The sequence below is a fragment of the Anser brachyrhynchus genome (genome assembly GCF_964034855.1).
Source record: "Anser brachyrhynchus genome assembly, chromosome: 7".
NCBI classification, from domain to species: Eukaryota; Metazoa; Chordata; class Aves; order Anseriformes; family Anatidae; genus Anser; species Anser brachyrhynchus.
In genome coordinates this window covers 35230073-35253486 of record NC_137701.1, presented here as the reverse complement: position 1 = coordinate 35253486, position 23414 = coordinate 35230073, and the positions used below count along the sequence as shown (strand labels likewise).

At 38.6% G+C, this 23414-nt stretch overlaps 1 protein-coding gene across 2 annotated transcripts in view; it reads right to left on the bottom strand.

The window, feature by feature from the left end:
* Nucleotides 1–23185, bottom strand: part of THSD7B (thrombospondin type 1 domain containing 7B) — a 456617-nt gene extending 433432 nt beyond the window's left edge. For both annotated transcript variants that reach the window (XM_080600715.1, XM_080600714.1), the window contains exons 1-2: nucleotides 21367–23185; nucleotides 15625–15744 (exon numbers count right to left, since the gene is read on the bottom strand). The gene's annotated coding sequence lies outside the window, so the exon portion shown is untranslated. The remainder of the gene's footprint in view (nucleotides 1–15624; nucleotides 15745–21366) is intronic.
* Between the last annotated feature and the right edge of the window lie 229 nt (nucleotides 23186–23414).

Sequence of the window (23414 nt, the reverse complement as noted above, 5' to 3'; positions counted from 1 at the left end):
GGAACAGCAGAATTCCCTTAACTAGGTTTCTTCAGCATTGCTACACGAGGCAAGATCAAAGCTGCTTCTCTCTTTCACACAACCAATTTAGGCCAAGCTGGATTCATTGTTAAAGTTAGATTAATCTTGCTATAATCTTCCTGTCAAATGACATCCATTTTGTATTATCTTCATTCATAAATGTAAATCGTCTCATTAGTTTATATGTTCCTTGTTAAAAAAAATAACAGCACTAAACAAGCCTAGCAATTGGAACCTATTAGTAGAAGAAAACAACAACTTCTTTCTTATTTTAAAATTAATCCCATCAATGATCCACAAAAAGGAAGTGAAAAAATGTTCCGCACAGTGAGATACTGCATGAAAACAGAGTATTTATGCTATTTCATCTTGCTTTATACTAGAAAAACAAACAAATAAATATTTTTGCTTAAGACACGACTTTCAGAGTTGGAAACAACTAAAGGTTCTCACAGGCAACAATTAAAATCACAGATATACAGAAAGTCTGGAAAAAAAACAGGCTAAAGGTACCTATTGTGCCTGAAAACAGAAGTGCCCGAATTTACAGGCCCTCTAAAAAAATTCTTTATGTGACAAGGTCCAAGGGCAAACAAGATGTTTGTGTTTGAATCTGGGAAAGAACTCTGGCTTCCCAGATCCACGTCTTACACAAATGATTTGCCTTTGTTTGCTTCTTCAGAAAATGCTAATTTGCACATACAAATTACTGGTGTGCACCTATGTCCATACGGATTTGTGGGAGCAAATTCAGAGACTGCTTTCCCAAAGCTAACTCATGAATTGCAACTCATAAGAAAGTCTGCACACAAAAGATATGTTTCTGAATATAAAGAATCACAATTTCTAATCAGTTTCATTGATGCTCGGTGTTTCTGGTAACCATAGTAACAGGCGCACACAATAAATGGTGTTTTGTTGAATCAGTCATGAGAAAGAAGTCTGGGCATGGTGAATCAGACTGAATCAGAAACAGTTTCCTTTACTACCCTCATCAAAATAACTTCAGTGTAACTAGAGGACAATTCAAATCAGCAAGACAGGGTAAGTCCACGAAATTCAGCTCTCGGTCCTGTTTTCAAACATTCCTCTCAGATGCTCAGATTAAAGTTTTACTTCCATTTCAAAGACTGGGGTTTATGCAGGATAGGATTTAGTTCGAGGTTCAGATTTTATCTTGCCCATACTGCAGGTACTTTGCGTCAGGCTGAAGTCCACCCGAGACATTGCAGATGTTCAGAGCCAAAAGACTCAGAGTAATTTCAGGCTTACATAATAACTTGAAAAATACATGAGAAAAAATATTTCTTTAATGTGAAATAGGGAAAATGTGCCAGATAGTAACAATGCAAATAAAATTCTCTTGCCCCCAGTTATAAGGCATCAGTGGCCAGAGTTTGCTTTGCACCAGTGGAAAAGAAATATAATTAAGATATAGCCATACAATTTTAAAAAGAAAAACAAAAACCGGGTAAACTGAAGAGCATTGAGGAAGACGAGGTTTTCTGACAGCCATTCTTAGAAAACAAGTACAAAAACAGCATTCATCTGGCAGGCCCTAAACCAACTGTAGACGTGAAAAGGGTTACCTTTGAAGTATAAAGATCAAAAAAATTTTTTTTCAAGTAATAAGATCTCTCTCAGATGGATTTCAGTAATATGAACATGTTTTCCACAGCATGGCAATAAAAATAAAACAATGCAATAAAACTGGAACTAAGTCGGTCACTCTTGAATTCTTAGAGTAAGGTCAACCAAAGTTAGGATTGGTGCTTACAGTTTCTGATGTCACACTTATACTTAATGAAAGTTATAAAAGCATTGTGAGTAATGAGGCCTTAAAATAATTTGGTGGCTGCGGTGACATCATAACAGGTTTGATCAAGTGGCCCGTGATGTAATCAGAAATGCAACAGTTTTTTCCAGAATGTCAGTTTTTTAAAGGAGCTTTGGGAACATGGGTGGAGAAGGAATAAAAAGAAAATCTTTTCCTTTTATCTGTTTTCAATTCATGATCAGGCTTTAGCATCTACTTTATTCTCTTTTTTTTTTTGACCGTACCACGTCTTTCTTTCATATTCCCTCCTAAAGGCACTAAAACCAAACCTGAGCATCGTCACAGGTATTGCTTTCATCACACATTTACAAATAACTCATTTTTCTCCCCCCCCCCAAAAAAAATCTTTTTTTTCCACCATTGGGTATTTGATCTTAGGCTCTTCAAGTACTGCTGCTTTCCACATATAAGAGCAGGTCTCATTGCAAACCCTGTACAGACAGGTAAGACAAAGCCAGAGACCCAGTGGTAGATAGACGCAGGAAGATTCTGACCCCAAGATTCTGATGGCCTGAGCCCTTTCTCCCCAGTTGTACAACCTCTCATGGTCTTTTAGTCACTTAAAGGTCTCATCTACTCAAGGCAGGACAAGAGGACCCAAAGCCATGGACCAAGGAGAAGTAAAAGTAGAAAAAGCGCCCTGGACTATGAGAGCCACGTTCCTTACGGACAGCACCATCACAGCACACCGAGCGGCTGTATTTTAATGTATTTGTTACAGGTTGCTTCCAGTGAGAAGCTACGTGTTATGAAAGACCATGCTCAGCCAGAAAAAATCGCCAAACATTTGCTGTTTTCTGTCTTTTGTTTGAATCCTGCTATGGCTCCCATTGATATCAACAGTGTAAGTGCAGGGAAACACCTGTACATTTACTCATTTCATTTCATCTACTCAGCTCAGTTACAGAACCAAATTTCCACTGCTGTCTTTGCTTTTTACCTAATTTTCCATCTGAGCTGGCAGAAGATCAAGGAGGTCAAGTGATTTTCTCGGGGTCACGTAGTGAGTCAGAACCCGGAGCCCAGATGAAATCCAGGATCCTGCCCGGCTCCGGCATTCGGGACTTGTCTGCTCAGTAAACCGCACGGGTTCCAGCTGTTTTCCCTTCTCACATGAGCTGAATATGAGGAAGTTTGTTGAGAATGTCTTAACGTACAAATTCAGCCAGCAGCGGGCTTTCTGTGGTCAAAAGATTTAAAATAACTTGAAATCAGTATCCAATACTGGGTACTATCTAGTGCTGTTCTTTTAATTTCTTATCCTCTTCAAATATCTGTCCATTCTCTTTCTCGTGGTTATCTAAGAAATAAGGAAAGTTTGCTTGTGTTTTTTTTTTGTTTGTTTTTTGTTTTAATTGTTGTTATCTCTAATCTCTACAGAGAGAAACAAAGAGAATTATTTAACCACAGAACATTTCCTGCAGCCATTGGAGCTCACGCTTTTGTTCATTCGGTGCGTGGAGAATCTGCCTCACTACTAGCATAGAGCTGCAAGACAGGAGAAGCCTAATCTAGCTTAATTACAAGCAAGACTCGGCATTTCAGATAATCACCACAGATACAAGTGAAACCTCATGTCAGAGTTAAAGAGCTCATACAGGTTACTGAGCATTCCTGAAGGGAAAATGAGTAGTATACGTAATTTCTCCTGTAGTAAGGTGGGAGCATTAGGAAATGATCACTGCAGCTTGAGAGTCCTAATTTCTTGAGCATCTTTTCTGAGTTAATAATTTTGAACTTTATTTGGGTATTGGCTGAAATCTAACTTGCATGGGAGATCACTATATAGTCCCAAAATAAAAGGGTGATAGGGAATGCAGTGCTGTCTTACCATCAATGCAAGTTCTGCAGTAGGCTGAGAACTATGGCATATTTTATGCAATTCACTAATTATTAATCTTAATTTAAATTAAAGGCCATTCCTAGTATAACTGTTGCTGAATACACCTAAAGAAAATTATGTATGATCCGATAACATGGATGAGGGACTCCTAATTTGTTCATCGGTAGCATCAGCCTTGGTAACTACCTGAATGCTATACTGGTTGCTCCTTTATCACTGTTTAATGTCTCACATGGCAATGGTGCCAGCTGAACATGGAGAATTTACACACTTTCCCATCTGAGAACAAGAATTTCTTTTATGGGATATGATAGTTATGTGTATCCCATAGCAGAATGTAAGTCTCAGCACATCCTATCCACACAAAAAAAATATTTTGGTCAGTCCAGCTTTTATCACCTTGACTCTGTCAGACCTTTGATTCTGACAAATATTAAGTAAATGTTCCTTAAAAAGCTGCTGAAAGACAAAGACCTCCAAGCATTTCAGCACCTACTGATAAGCTGGACTGTGGTCTGCCCTGAATTCATCAATCCTATCATCACCATGATGCTGCTGTTAACTAACAAAACCCCGAACATGGAGAGAGCAAACTGGTGGAGGACCGTCCTCAGAGAAGATGCACTTTCCTCTTGAGGAGGTACCTCGCACCCACATTAAGTGGTGCTCTCTACAGCCTACGTGGGGCTTGGCGTGCAGCTTAACCTTGGTTTCCAGCAGGTGAGAACTACTTCCTGCACATCAGTAGCGCAGAGGCTGTACGCTGCATCACTCAAGCACAGGCACAGAAAACCAACAGCTAAAACGAACGCCTCCAGTGCACTAAATATAAATACACCCTATGTGATCCTCCTCTAGGATCAGACCCGAGAAGCTGCTCTTTGTCACCTACCAACGCGAGCATGAAGGCACTAACCCTCAGGAAATGCTAACTGCTTGAAGTACAGCAATGCATGTTCTCTGAACCACAGACTGTCGCGAATGTATTAAACGTGTCCTACCACGGCAGCCTGCAGAATGAAGAATAAAGTTCAAGATCATTCATTTTAATCATATGGTGCTCCCCATGGTGCTAGCAAGTTGTATAAATTATTTTATACACCTTTAGGGTAATGACTGTGATTGGCAACTTCGTTGCTCAGAAATCTCAGAGCTTTATCGTGATGATGCTATTCATCTGTACCAGAGCAAGAATACTCTGAATTTCTGATACAGGCCTCCAGAATGAATTCCATCAGGATGGAAAATGTGCTATTTTCTCCATGTTTCTGGTGCGCTTGTCTGACTTTATTTTCTCTTAAAAAAAAAAAATGAAGATCACTGCATACCTATGGACATCTGCATTTCTCTTTGTATTTGTGTATGCATGGGTATGGATATGTGCATCTGTCTATGCATTAAAAGCTTGACAGATAAGTACACTTATGTGCATGCTTTCTCCCAGGGAACATGCTGAGAGAACAAATGAGCCCTGCATAACAGATATCATGCACATGGCTTAATGCATGGTGGGAAGAGCCTCCAGGGATGAGGGTAACATGGGAGCCTGCGGAACAAGCCACCGCCACTGCCACTCATGGAGAATTCTGACGTGGGGATATCCTGCCTCCAGCAAGCTCTTCTTAAAAGTTACCTGATAAATTTCAGCTTTGTAATTTCTTATAAGTTCACACAAAGTGAACTCATAGGAGAGCTGTTGGAATTTAGAAGTTATGAATATACAAACATAAAACTCAAGGTTCAAGATGACAACGGCCAACTCAAAGATGCACAAAGCTCGCATTCATATTAAATGAATATGAAGTAAAAGAAAATGTTGATTCTCCAATTCCCCTCGAGGTCATCTGCCACTCAGCTTTTTCCATTAGTACTACTCACGAACCGAGTACAACATTTGCTTTGACAGTCTGCATTTGCACTGCAATTCAAGACATATAACTATCTATCAAACAAATTCATTTTTAAAAAACACAATAGAGACAAGTACACTGATTAGGAGATACTTTGTATTGGCAATGAATATCTCAGATATGAAGAAGGTTTGCCTGTTTTGCTCAGGGAAAATAGTTATTCTGTTTGGCAAACATAGGCAACTCCTCAGCTGTGACCAAAAACAAAATAAACAGACAGAAAGTTCAGTGGGAACTATTCTGAATATATTGCTGTAGATTAAATGTAATTTCAATGCATAGAAGGTCATTTTACATTGTTATAGCTCTGTAAGGGTTCCTTAATTATAAATAAAAATAACACCTAAATATTCCAAATGCTTTTTCATTTTAAATTAGCAATAATCTCTTCTGGGGAGCTAATTAATCAAGCAGCACAGAACAGATGAATGTGTACTTTCTTTTGCTGCAGAATAAACACACCTCGGGTTTAATTAAAGTTCCTCAGAGTTCATGTCGACTCAGAAAAGGAAGAGCAGGCCAGTTCTGAGTGCGCTCCATCTGCTACACCCTTGCTAACTCTCCAGATTTTATGGCACTTAAGGTATTGCTTTCTGTTTTTCTTCAGGCCTCAGCTGATGTAATGCAGGGTCAGCATGTGACCTTTTTGGAGGAAAGCTTGCCAGTGTGACTTGGGTGTATCCCAAAGACGCAAAAACAAGAAGTCAAGTAAAAAGAACTTCATACGTATGGCAGCTTCAAATTCTCATGATTTAAGCAAATCTCATGATTCTTTGAAGGCTTATGGGTAAGGGAGGGGAAGCTTGCACTTGTGGTTGGCAGTGCTGCTGGTATTTTAGAAATAACAGTAACAGAAAGCTACCCTGAGAAATTCCAGCGCTTGCAGCAGAGAGAAGCAACATTCCTGGTCATCCAGAATCCTCAGCACAGGACAAAGTGAAAAAAAATCTCCAAAAGAGTCACCTGTTAGGGTTGTTTCTTTACAATACCAACCAGCCCGGCACTGTGGCAGAAATGGATCTGGGGATCCCACATTGACCCATCAGAGTCATCCTTACAGAAACTATATATTGCTTTTTAGAGTCAGGACACAGCATTTCCTACTTCCTAACAAAATCTCTCTTGGAAGCCCTAGATTTCAGGATAGTGTGGGATTGGGGATGCCCCTTCACTCTCCCTTTCACTTCCAGGCAGAGGGAATGGCACATATGCACAGGTGGACAGCCTTTCTTGTGGGTGTGCAGAGTATGCAATAGTATTACTATTTCACCCAAGGTTTTACACGCCTTTACAGCCTTTGCTTCCAAATGAAACTTCCACAGATAACGACTTTTTGCATCGGGCCACCAGAATTCAGTGGAAGTTGTGTCTGAACGGTGTTTTCCTCTCAGAGAAATAATGCGAGTATTTTTAAGTGGCTGAGTTGCGCATCAAGAAACACGAATTGTAAATAAGGAAGTACTTTGACTAGTGCAGAAGATTGATACAGCACCTGACAGCTTTCATTACGTAAATCTAATTTATTTCAGCAAACAAGTGACTGGAATCATGCATCATTTCTGAACGCGCTGACCCTCAGGTTTACATGGTTGGCTGCTACGGGTTTGAAAACAGGAAGCTCCAGCTGTAACATGAGTGACCCAGACAGCAAAAAGCTAGACACCAAACTAAATTGGAAGGCAGGAAGTCAAAGTTCATGCTCATACCACAAACAATACAAAAATAATAAAGTTCCTCTGAGATACATTTGGCAAAGCCAAAAGGCATTGTGAGGTATAAAATATAAAAGAACTGATAATATAAACGTTTATAGAAAATCAGAGCAAAGAATAAATTACCAACAGTGTTCCAAAGAGCTAACTCCATCCGCATACACTTTCATAAACACTGGATGCACACAATAAACCGAGCACTAACTCTAGCAGGATGCTAACTCCCTGAGGTTCGTTTAACTAGTCCATTCAAAAGCCCTGAGTTTTGAATACTGTTACTCTTTGCTTTCCAAAACCTTGATCTCAGCTCCCTCGCAGCTCCAGGATGCTGCTACACTCCCTGCTCCGTTGGGCACTTTTTTTCTGGTCCTCTGACACTCTCTCTTAAAGCCCTTTTTACTACTCTAGTGACCTGCTTCTCAACGCTTTTGATCTCTAGAGCCTTCCCTGGGCTCGTAGCAAGCCTTTACAGCCCACATCCAGAAATATATCACATCCTGTTCGCGGCAGAACTCCCCAATGGTTTCCCCAACAGCTACAGTTGGTCTGTTGCTGTTGCCTTCTGGAGAGCCAGCTTCTGCACAAAACATGTACAGGCAAGTTCATCTGCTGGCAGCTGACTGCATTTTTCATTTTAGGGACAGAATGAGCCACTAGAGAGGAAAGTCCAACACCTAGCATGGATGCCAGCCCTGCAGGTCAGGAGTAATGCTGCCGAAGCCTTGGGAGTCCTGTGAGATTCACATCTGAGCAGCTGGTGGGTGCCGGAGCCATGATCAGGAATTCTGCAGATCCCTAAAAGCAGGAGCTCGATTCTGCACCAGGGTTGCAGCAGTTACTCTAAAATTCTCCTAATTCCACTCTGCAGGAAATAATGGGAACTTTTCATTTTATTTCATTTACATTTATTTTCTCTGGGAATATCATTTGCCCCTAGACTCCTGCCAAGGTTACCCGTCTAATCGCTAGCTATGTATTCCAGCTTCATTTTTTGACTCCCCTGCATCCTTGTGATTTACAGCCACCTTTCATTTGCTATGATCTGTCCCATAGCCTTCTGTCCAGAAAACGGCCTCTCTTTAAGAATAGCTATTCTCCTCATTATATCTACAGAGAAAGGGGTTAATATTGACAGCATCCTACATGTATTCTACACAAAATATTTTCTGCAAAACTAAAGGGACTACAGCTTGCAGGCACAGAATTTTCTGGGAAGGTTAGATGTTTGTTGTCACACGTCTGCAGTAGATCACAGCTGATCTAATACAGTATTTTACCACAGAAACAACATTGGTATTTCCCACAAACTTGCTTGGAGGACTTTTTTGCTGAAGTTCCCTTTTCATCTTGTTTGCCTTTTTACATTCCAACTTCTCCTGTTTACTCCCTTGTCGTATTTATTACAATGAGTCTTAAATCACACTATACCTGTTAGAGGAGAGGCAGCCTTTCCAAAACTCTGAACCAAGTCAATGCTCAGCTTACACATACACCTGCTGAAGTCAATGGGCTTCAGCATGTACATGTATGACATGTCTTGTTGAACTCATTTCTATTTAAGCGTGTGGATATATTCTTTTAAATTGTAACATAACAGAACGGGAAAATGTAAACAGAAAAGACTGAAATAAAATACAGCAATTTAAAAAATAAAAGGCTTTCTGTTTACCAAATACCTCTTTTCATCTTTGTGTTGGCACTTTCTGCGTAAAAAAAAGGTTTTAGTGTTTGAAACCCTAGAAAAGTACTGTTAATTTACCTGACAGCTACCAGCATTGGAAACCACATGAATTCAGAAGCTTTCTAAAAGCTTGATTTCTGCTAACAGTTACAATATTACACAGAGGCTGTTGTCACAAGCCACCATCATTACTAACAATTTGATTCACCATAGATGTCAAAGCACTTCAAGGAAATGCAAGAACTACAATAATAACCAGTGAAGTTACCTTTGTCATCAATATTTTGTAAATGACAAATTAAGGAGCCCATAGGCCGGGGTCTCCATTTTGGAGACCATCTAACATTTTGCATTCTGAAACTTTATATGCTACTCTTAAGATAATGGACCGGTTTTTCAATGTTAGTTTTACTGCCACTGTTTACTTTTGTTTTGCTAGGACAACTACTGAACTGCGCTGTTTTGTGATGCAACAGTGTGGCAGAGAGACACGAGGCAATAGTGAGCCAGTTCAGGGTGTGAGATAATCTTGTACCTGTATGTACGCTGATCTCTAGTGAAAATGTAGGTGTGCAAATCTCTGAAAGCCAAACATGGCGTTCTTAAGTTGGATATTCAAAGACAAGCAGTCATTTTACTGCTCCGTGTGTTCAAGTTAAGCTTAATGTCTGAAACAAATTGAAGATCTAGGGGCAGAATTTGCTCATCCCAGGATATTACTACGTCTGTTGTACAGTATTAAGGTAAATGAACATACTGGAAAATATCTCAGTAAAGCATTCAGTCCAGCTTAGTTTAGCCTAGTTAAATGCTGGCTTTGCATTCTTCACTAAATGTCATTAGTAGAGTTTCTATGGTTTCTGTAAACCTTTTCTGATACATTGCTTTAAACCTTCCTTCCACACAATTCCTCTTAAGGTAAAAAATGTCTACAGTCTTGGGAGAAAAAAAAAAAAGAGAGAAAAGAATTAACAAAATGGATAAATGGCCTTAATGACTGGCTTATTTTTACTAATGTTTGGTGTTTTTAGATTTTGCAACCAAAATTGTGACACAGCTTCAATTTGTTTCCTCACTCAAGTAATTTAAGTTGCAATACTGTTTCCTGAATTTGCAATTTCAATTTGCTCATTCTTCTCCCCAAACTTATCTTTCCTCTTCCTAGTTAAGGTTTACAGAATCACTCAAATATGCCTGATGTGTGTCCCAGATAAGATCGGTTAGATTTATACAGAACATACAGAACGTTCTGTACTTTACCTAGTTTGGTATAGAGAGGTTATAAATGTTTAGGAAGGGAAAATAATAACTTTCCTCTGTGTTCAATTGTGCTTAATGTGACTACTAAACATTGTTTCAGGGAACAAAAATAGGTTTTTTGCTACCGAAATTAGGAATTCTAATTCTACTCCTGTACTATCAGCAATTTCTAGTAATGCACTTGTAATTCTAGAGATCTGTACATACTAAATAAATAGAACATATAATTCAAGGGTAACTTTACATCAACAATACAGTGCAGAGTCTTCCTTCAGTACTGATAGGTACACAGATAGGGGATTCCAGATCTATTTGTTATTAAAGTTACAGGTTTGCGGTCCTTCACACAGTATTCTGTAAGTATTAAGTTCTATATAAAAGTTTGTTTTCCTTCCGCACACTAATAGGATGGCTTAGATATAACTCAGTATTATCGCATAGTTAAGGACCAGCTTTTGCCTTATAATTTGCACACAAACATGCACACATACTTATGTACACTTACTTTACACCCCTGGTAGCTGTCAGCTTTTCTAGTGTTTCAAAAAAGCCACGAGCGTTATTTAGCAATGTCTAATATGCAGACTATCAAAACAGATCCCATCTTAACACCAAGCTCGAATTTCAAGCCACAACGTCAGACAACTCTGACAGACAACTCTGTCAGGCCACTTGCAATTACTTCCCACTGCAAGCTTTGGGCCACTCAGTGGCAAGAAAATGTCACCGGCGCTCAGTCGACCCACCTCACCACCCATGTCCTGGCATCTGCAAATTCCTGGAAGAAAGCTCTCTCCCCAGCTTTTCTGTGGCACAGCAAGCACACTTCCCACAGGACAGTGCTAACATGGCAGACATGGCCCATTTTGAGATCCTCCAGGAAAATCACAGTGTTTTTTTCCAAGAGCCAGCATGATTTGAACCCAGCATCTTCAAACTCTGAAAACATGCCTGTCCGTCACTTGACCAAATGGAGCAATTCAATAACTAGCAGATGTGTAAACACACTCTTGGTGCATTTTACTGATACGTTCCCAGTTTCTCAAAATGCTGCTCTCCATGAAACTGGACTACATGTAGCCTGAAGAATAGTCTTGGGCAAAATGTAAATCTTCATAGTAAAAAAATCATGATTTGCAAGAGGCCAGCTACGGATTTGCCTGCACAAAATAATGAGAACAGCTACTTTTCAGTGCACTGAACAACAGCAGTGGAAGTTTTAGGTGTGTATCTGTATAAATCATGATGAAAATAATATCTGGTGGCATTTTTAATGTATCAAGCAGCTTTGTCCACATTTTTCTGTTACGTAACTTGAATAGACATCCAAAGGCACATATGTACCACTGACTTTTCTGAAGTTTTGGACCTCAAACATTCTTCCTTATTTTATTTCTCTCTGTATCCTTTCCCATAATTAGACTGTGTAAACATTCAAAAACTAATCTCTGTTAACTACAGAAAACAGCAGTGTTCTTGTTTCTGCTGTTGTATCTGAAATGGCATAATTTGGATGGGACTATTCCTAGGCATATGCACAGTACAAAGCACACTTCACAGCTGGCTCCAAATCCCAGCAAAGACCACTCAGAAGACAGAAAGAATGAGCAGAAATGTGAGGTACTAAGCATTTAGCAATCACAGCAGTATGTTATTTTGCTCTAATTTGAAATTGAAACACTTCCAGGAGACAGAGCTTGGAGCTGCTCTTTTTCAAGGACAGGGAGAATAATTTTTAAAAGTAATTAAACAGAAGAGTGAAGATCCCCAGGAATACAGGACACAGTCAGATGTGTCCAACTCTTCTTCACATGTGCTCTATCCATCAAAGAAAGAGGAGGCCTCACCTGCCAAGCAAATGTTTTATATGGAGCTGGAGGGTTCCAAATGTCTCATGAAGGTGTCAGATAAACAAAAGGAGACAGGAGAAGGTGACGGGACACTCTCACTGAAGTGTTGCTTCTGTTTCGAAGATGAGTGACAGACAAAGAATTTTCCCCCATCCAGAAACAATGAAAAAAACATCTCAGACTATTCAAACTAGATGTCTCTGCAAAACACCTATGTTGTGCAAGATATTTTCTAAGACAAAGTATACAAATTAATTTCGGATGTAAAGAGAAAGGCAATTTAAACAGGACAAATTATGCTTCCAACAGTAACTTTTAATAACAAAACCAATACTACAGTAAGAATACTTCAATAATTTCATTAAATTTTAAACTTTACTGACCAAAGATATTGCCTACGTATCAATTTGATTTATTTTCCCCTAGAAATAGCTGTAGCAGATAGTTATTGACTGGCCAACAGTAATTTGGGGCACATTTAATAAATGCAATAAATATGCATTTAGTTTCACGCAAAATTACCGTGAAAACAGATCTCCCCAGAAGCATGAGATGACAAAATCAAAAAACCCAAGGGACAGCATGTGATCCACATGGGCTTCAAGATACTTTTGAACAGCTGAAGGAAGGCACTTTGTGGTAATTCTCATTATTTAAAGGCACCGGTTGGGGCCTATCTCACCGCTGTGAGCCCACAGCAAACGGGCAGTGGAGGCCGCGGCCGGGCTGGGACTATGGCTAGGCCCATGGGTCATGGGTGGGTGCTGGCATGGCCCTGGGGAGATGCCATGCAGCAGCATCCAAGGGCTGACAGCTCCCAAGGGACCCAGGACTGGGTCGGAGGGAAGCACCACATGCCAGGCTCCATCTCGGCACGCTGCTCTGGGAAGGGACGCGATTGTCAGCCCAGGCATGAACAGGAGGCCTATACAGGTGGAAATGAAAGGAATCAAAAAGCTGTTTAACGTATCACCCAGCAAATTTACTTGTTTCTCGTGAGGGATATAACCATCTTCCTAACTTTAAAAATATTCCTAGCGCTTCCCCGCAATTTTAAATCTACTCTCTTCAGCAAAGTTAATGTAAAGTTAAGCCTATGTAAGGCAGAAATCAGACATCAGGGCAAATGTTCTTGCTCTGTAAATCAGCAGATCTCCCCCTCTCCTAAAAGTGAGATTTCACAGTCAATTTAAGCTGATCTGAGACTGCACTGCTCCTGAACAGGGCAATCCAACTTCCTTTTATCTCCAGCTGCGTGTTCCCACCACTTCCCTTGTGCGGGCTCTAGAGATCATACAGGCGAAGGATAAACAAGATCAGCTCACTGATCCTCCTGAAAACTAACACTGAAAATACTTAGGTTTTAGCCATTTTCTAAAAAGCTGAGAGCAGCTCCTTCCGTGACAATTTACAGCTAACCCTCACATAAATTGATTTTGAAACCTCTCTGTTATACATAAAGAAAATTGGAAAAAAAAATTATTAGTATCTAAGCAAGAAGTGAGACAGTACAGAAAAACTGGAAGTCTGTTACAGGTAATTACAACATTTCAAAAGAACCATTTTTATCCCAGATTCAAAAAACCCCTAGTCTACACAGATCCTAACGTACAAGAAGTGAACAGTTAAAATGAAACAAATTACAGCAAGAGACTCATTTTGAGAAATGTATTTCAAATCTACAAGTACTCAGCTTACACGAGAAACATAACTCAAGGACAATCATTAAAATGTCATTTTCCTTTACGCTTTTCTTTACTACTTTTCTTACCTTATTGTTTGTTTTAAATTGTTATGCATTTTTAACATTGCAATGGGGTTTTTATTTTGTAATTTGTTGAGCTGGTATTCGTTGATCTGGTATCTAACCCTACTTGTAAAGCAATTAGAAAGATCTTCTTTCCCCTCTTCCAGCCTTCATGTTTGTTAGATTTTATCTATGCGGTATTGTGATAATAAGTATACTGTTCCTTTCTGATGTTTATTTCTTGCTGGTCCTGATTTTATCTATCTAATGTGTGTTGTAACAAGAGAAAGTGTACCTTTTGTGGCAGCTAAAGATACAACAAAGGAATAATGTGGAAAATATTGGTTGCTTTAAATACCTTATACCATTACCAAGAGGTATGTGATATACATATGTAAACATATGCAATGTTTATATTAGAGAACTTATGGGTAATATGGATAATTAACACCATCATAGATACATGAATTAATAATATCAAAATACTTGGTTGAGTTTTGAACTTCCAAAAACCATTAAGCTCAGACATGGAATCACTGTACTTTGTTGGCCCTGTTCTGATGTTTGCATTTTATAAATACACAGCTTTCTGACCTAAATATAGTGCTTGTAAGAATGGTAGCCCATCTAAACGTGGTGTATATGCAGGCAGAATCCCCAAAAAGTAGTTATTAGAGTTTCCAAGTGTCCAAATCTAGACAAGAGTAAGTTAATGGCATCTGTGAAGCCTGCTAAAACAAGATTTTATTGCAGTCATGGTTTTCATGAGACAGGCAACTTAAGACAAATAAATGTCTTTGATATAAGGCTTGTGAAAAACAATCAAATGATAACATTTGGTTGGTGCAGTTCTAAACTTGATTTGAATTGAGGATCTAAAAGCCCTAGATAATATGTACCATTTCTGATCTCTATAATATCTGTGATTTCTTAACATATTAATCTTTTGTAATGTTATTATAAACTGGGTTCCTAACAATCTGCTTGAATGTGTGGTTTTACCTCTTTGTACTGATTTGTATTTTTAATACATTAGCACCCATTCACACTTTTAAAAAAATCACACAATATATGTAATTATATATTGAGCTGCTATGCACAGAGCAGCAGATGAGAGTGGTTCATCATCAGTAGGAGCTGCATGCCTAAACCTTATTTAAATGCATAGTTTTTGCTCATTACCCTCCCAAATCAACAGCTAGGGCAAATAAGAGAACTATCTTAAGAATGGGCAAGAGTCATTTGCATGCAAATAATTAAAAATGGGATGAGCCTTCTTTCAGGTTGATCATGGCCAGACTGGTGTCCTTGGAGGTTACTCAGTGACTCAATAAACTCACTAAACGTGACAAGATGTTAGAACACTAGCGGTTTCTATTTTGACCTTTTCTACTCTTTATCTTTTTGCCTGTTTTTTTTATCATGTAACCTCTTAGGGAAGGAAATATTGCCTTCTTTTATGTTGGGAAATTGCCCAGAACATTACAGACACTACCCAAACAAAGAGTAAGTATAATAATAACAAAAAGAGGAGGAGGAGGTTTACTTGACCCCATACAGAAGTCCTTTAAAGAATTCTATCAAACTTAACGCAACTGCAACCTGGCTTATTGCTTAACTAAAATGTTCCACAGTTAATTGTACTAATATAATCATTGCTATCAAAATGAACAACAGAAAAGATGCTTGTTGTCAAGAAACAACTGCAATTATTTTGAGGATAGTTAACATAGCCACTTAGAAATATGTAAATAGGTTGGTACCTTTTCTCTTCTGCTGGGATGGAGTTAAAGAGATCTAGGGTTTCCTCTCAGTTCTGCTCCTGGCTTCATAATCTTCAGTATGACACTGTTAGGTAACTCTCTGTGGCCTCATCTCGTAATCTGTAAAACAGAGATATAAGTTTTCTTCTCAGAGCATTTTAAGACATACGAGTAAAATGCTACACAAGAGTTCAAAACCATTAATACACATTTTCCCCACTGGGTAAGGTCTTAAAGCAAAACCTTTCCCTTTGATCATTTGCTGCAACATGCCCTCTGCCAGTCCTCAACAACACATTTTAAGTAGCGTATGATAAAAAGAAGGTCAATACAATGAAATAAACTCTGCAAATACCTCATTTTCCCTAGATTTAATTATGATTAATCTTATCTACTGCGATTACATTTTTTAACCTTTATAATTTTACAAAATGCTTGTACAAGATTCTGTTAGTCCCTAATATTTCATGCTATGTAGTTCCATTTGTCTCCCATCTATGAAATATATAGCAAGCATGACATTTCATATTTTAGAAACTTGCACTATTACACAAGGAACACTGCCTTCCTGCACCATTAATACCAACATTACGATTCAGACCCATGGTTTCTAAGTCCTTCTTTTAGGTTAATTTATTGTGGTAATAAACCAATTTCATTGCTTGCTTCTAGTATTTTATATAACAGTGGAAAAATTTGGAAAGTGTAGTATCAAGACCACAATTATCCTTAAAATCATCTTAAGACTTCTGTGGCCTGATTTACATGATTTTACCATCAGCTATGAAAACATCAGCCTTGTGACTACTGGTGGGGCTCCCCACTTAGATTTGTTCAATTTTTGTGGATACTTATGTGCATTTGGTATATCAGAAAGTACAACATTCTATCTTGTATAATTATCAAAATCTCTCTTCCTTAATTTAGATAGATCTTGTTACATGTTACATAGAAAATACAGTATTCAGAGATAAATAAATAAATAAATAAATAAATAAATAAGTTTTAAATACATATGCAGAGAGAGAATAAGAATGAAAAAAGCAACAATTTGTCATATATTAGAAAGTGGATGCAATGGTATCTCTGGCAAAAGCTGTATTTACATTTTTGTTAGTGGTGTGGGGGCCATCTCAGCTATACTTAGAACTTTTCTTGGGGAAAATTATCTTCATTGTTCAGCCCTCAAGTGTGTTTTTGCTTTAGGTCCTGGGAAAAAGATTTGACTCCACATGACTGCTTCTCCCATGAGCCGGCTTTCAGTTTCATTTCTGGCTCTGAACAGTACCAACAACCAAACAAAGAAATCTGACATAAACTGAGTGAAAGTCCATTTGTTATATTTGATAGTTTTCTGAGTAAGAATGCTAACATTTCAACAATGTCTCAAATAATATAATACTAATATTAAAAATTCTAAATGATTGTATGCAGAAAATTTGAGAACAAGTACCTTGCATGGGACTCAAAATCACTGAAAGCTTTTCCACTTCAGTTCTTGCTGAAGGCTATGCATCAAATGAGGTGGAAAAGCTATAATATGCATGGATTTGAACTTCTGTATACATGAATTTGAACTTCTGATATATCATTTTTGGTTACAAATTGGAACCTTATAGGACAATCAAGACTGGTATGACGAATGATAATAAATACAATTCTGAAGCCTTTAGTTAAGAAAATATAGCTGAATCCAGAATTACTCAGTTTGTATTGAGAATCTTCACAGGCAATTTTGCCTTAATACATAAAGCTATCAGAAGTGGCTTAAAAAGATGATTTTAAAAATGGAAGAAATCAGTGGAGTCTTTACCAATGACTCTTTAAATGGAAGGCCCGATTAAATGTAAAAGTCAGTAAATGGCTGCAAAAAATACCTCTGAAGAAAATACTGAGTCCACAGTGAAACAACCTGGCAAGATCCTGAGAAATTTAACCTGTGGAAAGCTCAAACAAAGGCCTGTGGATAGATCAAGATTGCTCAATCAGTCCAGTGGCACAGAAAACAGAAGCTAAACTATGAGTGAAGGGAAAATTCTAAAGACACTTGCATCTCTTCTTCACCATTCAGCTTGGGGATCAAGGTTTTGTGTGACAAACATTTCAAAACACACATGTCTTACCCATAACTTATAAGACAAGAAATAAATGTGTGCAGTGTGCAGTATACAGGCCATTTGGCTTCTAGGAAATCTTGCTGCTTTTCTTGGTAGCCTCTTTGGCTTGATACATGCATCTGCGGAGAAAGTCCCTGTTGCTCCTTGGGAAAATGTTCTGGGGACATGTCCTGGCAAAGAGACTGCAGGACTACTTTAGAAATTGAATTTTTAAATGCAGATGAAGAGCTGGAAACAAGTTTCCCAGCTAAATTATTCTGTAGCATGGTAAAGTTTGTGTTAAAGGGTATTTATAAGCACAATAAAATGCAAATACAAATACAAATAATGCATTTCTCTCAAGACAAAGCTATTCCACAGATACACGTACTAAAGTACATTCCACTAAAGAAACAGCTGCAGTTTCTTCCTTGGATTTTGTCCCCAGGCATACTCTGTTTGAACACAGTTAATGCATAGAAGACTGTACCTCTTTGAATTGCTTCAAAGTTTGAGGCTGTTGCAAAGGACTAAAGCAAATACACTTGCATAAAAAAGTGTTAAAAATAATTATAATTTTGTAAAGACAAGCAGTCAGTATTTCCAAAATGACAGATTATGAAAGAAAACTAACAAATGAAGATTGCTTGTCATACTAGATTTGTTTCCAATCCCATCCTCCTGTCATCCTATCATTGCATTACTTCTCACCACTAAAAAAAAAAACAAAAAACTAACATTCATGGGAACATTTATAACCTTAAGGTCACCATACAGAAATGCCATTATGTGGAACCACATAAAAATGTTGTCAGCAGTACCTCGACTGTACTCTACAGCTGGCGTTTCAGCCTGTCCTCTTCTGCAGTTAATAGTCACAGTAATAAGATTTTGAAGTTTGAATCTCTTTAAAGGAGAAAAGCTGCTTTTTCATCCCTTTCTCAAAGCTTACAATATGATTGGCAAAGTATCAAGAATAATAAGACAACTGGTGACGTAAGCCCCAGGAGGAACAGAACAGCTTTTGTTCTGAACTCTCATCAAAATCTTGGAAATCTTGCAATAGGAAATGTTGCTGGAATGTAGGTTCTTACTCAGAGTTCGTACATGTTGGGCCTGCAATATCTGAAATCTCTTAACTGCTTCAATAGGTATTATTTCCATCCCATTCATGCTTGTAGCTGAAACAGCTGTACAGATAACTATTTAAAATTTTCTTGATACCCAAAATATATATTTCATTCTTTATTAATGCATCATTGTTCTTGTTGTCACAATGAAGATGCCAGAGATTCTGATTGTTAACACAATAATTTCTATGAAGCACTCAATACCTGTTGCAACCATGATTATTATAGCTCATAGAAAAAAGACCATGCTTTCTAGACTGTTAAATGTAAAGTTAAATGTAAAAAGCCTTGTGCGGGTTAAAAATTAAGGCTGTATAGTAAACATGACCGAGTCAGAAAAAGCCAAAGCTATACTATATCCACCATCTATACACACTGGGTTATCTAGAGCATTTGTAAAAACATACAGTAATGTTTTCACAAGACAAAGAAGAAAATAGCAGTACCATTGGTCCTAAACCCCCCAGCATTTGCTGCAAACAGGAGGTTTTGTTAAACATGCAAATGTTTTTGCAAAACTCAAAATTTTACAAAAGTTTCAGTTATGTAAGCATCAGTGTGACCTTTGGAACTTAATTTCCTCTTTTTTAAATGAGAGAAAAAAAGAAAGATTTGCTTGTGGAGCTTGCATTTATTGTATACTCTGCTGTGCAAGTACTCTTATCAAATGTGGTTTTAAGTGTGCCTTGTCGTGCAATTCAAGTTGTCTGGACTTGAGTTACTTCTTCCTAATCAGCCTAGTAACCTAAAGGAGAGCACCCACTCCTTAGAAGCCACTTGAACTGCCGTGCTCTTATTGGCACTGCATCCACTTGTGTTTGATGCTAAGATGTCTGGGGACGTGTCTCACAGACAAGTCAAGTGGACTGCGTGAGATTGTCTATGCTGCTGCTGACCACACTGAAGGAACTGTAACTTAAATACCAACCTTTTCAGGTTGCAAGCAACGTTAACAAAAGCATTAGTTATTATACTAGTTAGCTTTGCAGAATATATGAATCACTGACATTTTGCTGGAACCCAAGCAAACGGATCAATTAAACCATTCAACTCTTCTGTCAACTCCGAGAGTACAAATGAAGAGGTTGGAGCTCTCACTGTCTCTTGTGTCCATACAGAAATGTAGCGTGGTTCAAAACATTCCCAGGTAAGAGTGGCAGGAAGACATTACACAGTGAGAAGCCTGAGCTGGATGTGTTCCCATAAGGAACAGATTGGCTTTGAGTAGATGCCTATTATGCCTTTGAAAAACAGAGGCATAAAAGCAGCTTTTTGGAAAGGGAAAATGTTATTTTAACAGATTTGTCTGACAGAGAGTTTTTTGTTTGAAATTTGCTTCTACTATTGCTCAGATAAACAGTGTATGAGTATTGAAATGACTATTTTTTAAATAAGTTATACCAAGAAATAGCTCAAGGGGTAAGCCCAAATCAGTTTTCACACAATTCAACGAAGTCTCGAGGTAAGAAGCAGAAAGGGTACCAGGGCTGTGTGCAGGAGGTTTGGGATCAGTTGCTGTCACCACCAGCCTTTTGGTTGAGTCAGAAACCATACACCACAGAAGTAGGGGTGCCATCTGAGGCAGGCTGCTGGTGTCCTCTCTTCTCCTCTGATACCACGTTAAGGCTTTATTGTTAGACATGAGCAAGGCCTGCATGCTTGCAGACACTAAGGGCAGGACAGTGGAACCTACTCACTGCAGCTTTTTCTCCCTTTCAAATCTCCAACCTCAGCAATGCAACAGGACAATAAAGTTATTTTAAAGACCTGAATGATCAGCTTGTATGTTTATAAAACCCAAATCATTTCTGATTCATTTCTACTATCCATGTTGTTGTAAGATGTTACTCTTCCTGTGCTTTGTTTTGTTTGTTTGTTTGTTTTTCTTTTCTTTTCCATTTTAACTCTGCACTCTCAATCACAATTTGAATTACAATCTCTTAAATTAGGAGTGTAAGATAGGAGCCATCCCTCCTGTCTGGTTCTTTATTTTATTCAAGTTGCAGAGTGATCATAAAATGGTCACTGGTCATATGTAGTGTGAGCTTTCAAATAAAGCACTCAGCATTACAAAAGATGCTTATAAATTCCACATGCTAGCGGGTTCTTACAGACCTCTGAGAGACACAAACACAAAAAGGGCCATGCACTACATGACAAGAGGCACATAAACAAAACAACTCGCCGGTGGGTCCCAGTTCTCTATAAAAATCCATTTAACAATACTGATGTATTTGCTAGTTACTGGAAGCTAGGAAAATGTTTGGGTCTAATGTGTGTAGTTCCTTCTTTCAGAATGAAATGTAAGTTGGTGGGGATTTTTCAGGATGAGGGACTGGGGGAGGAACAGGAGGAGGAACAGGGGGGTTATTGTGGAGATGCAGCGCTGAGCAGGCAGCAGTAGGCAGATATTGCTTTGCAAAGAAATCAAGCTGGCTGTAGCAAGAGGAAAAGGAAGGTTACACAAAAGCTCCATATCACTTCTTTGCTTTCATTCTATTGAGACATACTCTTACCTGCAAGACCGATCCCCTGATTTCAGCTTTCTGACTGTTTTAGAAGCGCTGCAGCGATGCCAGCTGGTATAGCCAAGAGCTTGAGGTTAAACACAGATAGAGAAACATTGTCTAGAGGAGAGTCAGTTAAACAGCTCCCCCAATTAGCTGGTGCTGCCTAGCCCAAGGCTATAAAAAATCTCGACTGGGCCAGCAAACTTTCAAGCCTGCATCCTGCCTATCTTCCTGCCCTGGGGAGCCTTTGTATGAGGCTCATTGTTTCAGAGCAGCTACTTCAGCAAAGGACTCACTGCAGGAATTTAAGCCTTACTGGGGAGGATTATCAGAAGTCATTGTTTTGATGTTCCTTAATTTCCAGGGTTTAAGACAAGAGACACTAGCACAGTTTATGGGATGAGTTCATTAAATTGAGTTCTGAATTCCTTACTATCCATGGCAAGATGATTTACCAGAAACTGTAAAATTGAGTTTTACAGAGTATATTAATTCACACCCCGAAATTTCCCCAAGGTACTCTCTGTTTAAATATAATCTCTTCTGCACTCAGTACTCATTAAGCATTCTAAATATAACCATAAGCACATAAAGATCTTATTTGATACACGACATTTATTTAAAGGAACTATTTAATTTTGTCACCCTGTACTTAACTAGCAGCAATATACCAGAACTAGTTACAATTTTCACAAGTCAATTAGAAGTCAAGATTTCTTAGTACTTTCCCTGACTGCTCACAGCTTTCGGAAAATCAGTGGTTAAATTCACGCATAGCAGTAACCCCGGATGGCTGACATACACTTCTAAATTTCTCTGTCAGCTTATGCCTGTTGCAAACGCTCCCTCTGCAAAGCTGTATTCTATTTATTGGGCCTCATTATTTGTGAATTTGTTTGTATGTTTGAGAGAATATCCCATGTTTCTTTTTGAGGAGAAGCCTCAGAATTTTTCCTGGATCAACTGACAGATAATTTGCTTTGCAGGCACCTATAGATGGGCACTCTTAATACCGAGGTCGTTCAGTTTGTACATATATTGCAAAACAGAGATTTTCTGCACAAACTACATCCCCACTACCTTGTTAACAAACTTAGTCTAGGCATACGTTCCTTCTAAACCCAGGTAAAGACATTTCAATTTGGATTGCAGAGGTTCTATACTAAAGCCAAAATACAAAGCTAAGTAATAGGTATGTTTTTTCCTATCTATGAATTCCTAGGTAGTAAAACCTTTTTTCCCTTGATCAGTAATAGAAGTGTTCTTCACCAGTGGATTAGAACTTTGCTATAGAAATTCCTACAGTAATGATCTGAGGAGCCCAAGGTTTTGTGCCTATATGTGATTATGAAATATGCCTCAGAAACATACTTCATTAAGTCTTCAATCCAGTGCAAACCACTGTAAGACCATCATCATCTACATGTTCAGTCCCCTTCATTCATCTCATTGTGGGCACTCAGTAAGGTCAAATTATTTGTTCTCCATGTCCAAAACCCTCCTTCAGTGTCTTTTAAATGAGGGACCATTTCATGCTGTGTGATCTCAACTTCCCTTGATGACAGCTCTATCCTACTGGAGCTATGAAACTGTCAACATCAAGAGCAAAATTTAGGTGTGCAGAAGACAAAAATGGCTCAGCTGCTATCCCACAAACTCTCTCAATAGAGGTCAACAACCTCAGCATCCATGGAGAAAGCTGCAAAGTGCAGTGTTTCCATCAGCCTCACAAAACACCACCACCAGAAATTTCTTGCTGGCAGCAAAAGGAAAATACTTTGCACACATTACAGTTTCAGAAACTGTAGTAGAGTAGATAGTGCCGTGAAAAGACATGGAATACAACAACAGATCACTTTGATTTAGTAGAGGTAAAAGGTGTACATGGTCAGCCTTTGGGAAGTAATGCCTTGTAGTAAATGTGAAGTAATATAAGGCAACTCTGCATCTGCGAGAGAAGGCCAAGCAGCTCACACCAAACATTTTTCCTCTGCACTTGGGCACTGTGTGGTCACAGTCAATGTGAGGTAATCTGAGACCACCTTTATCAACAG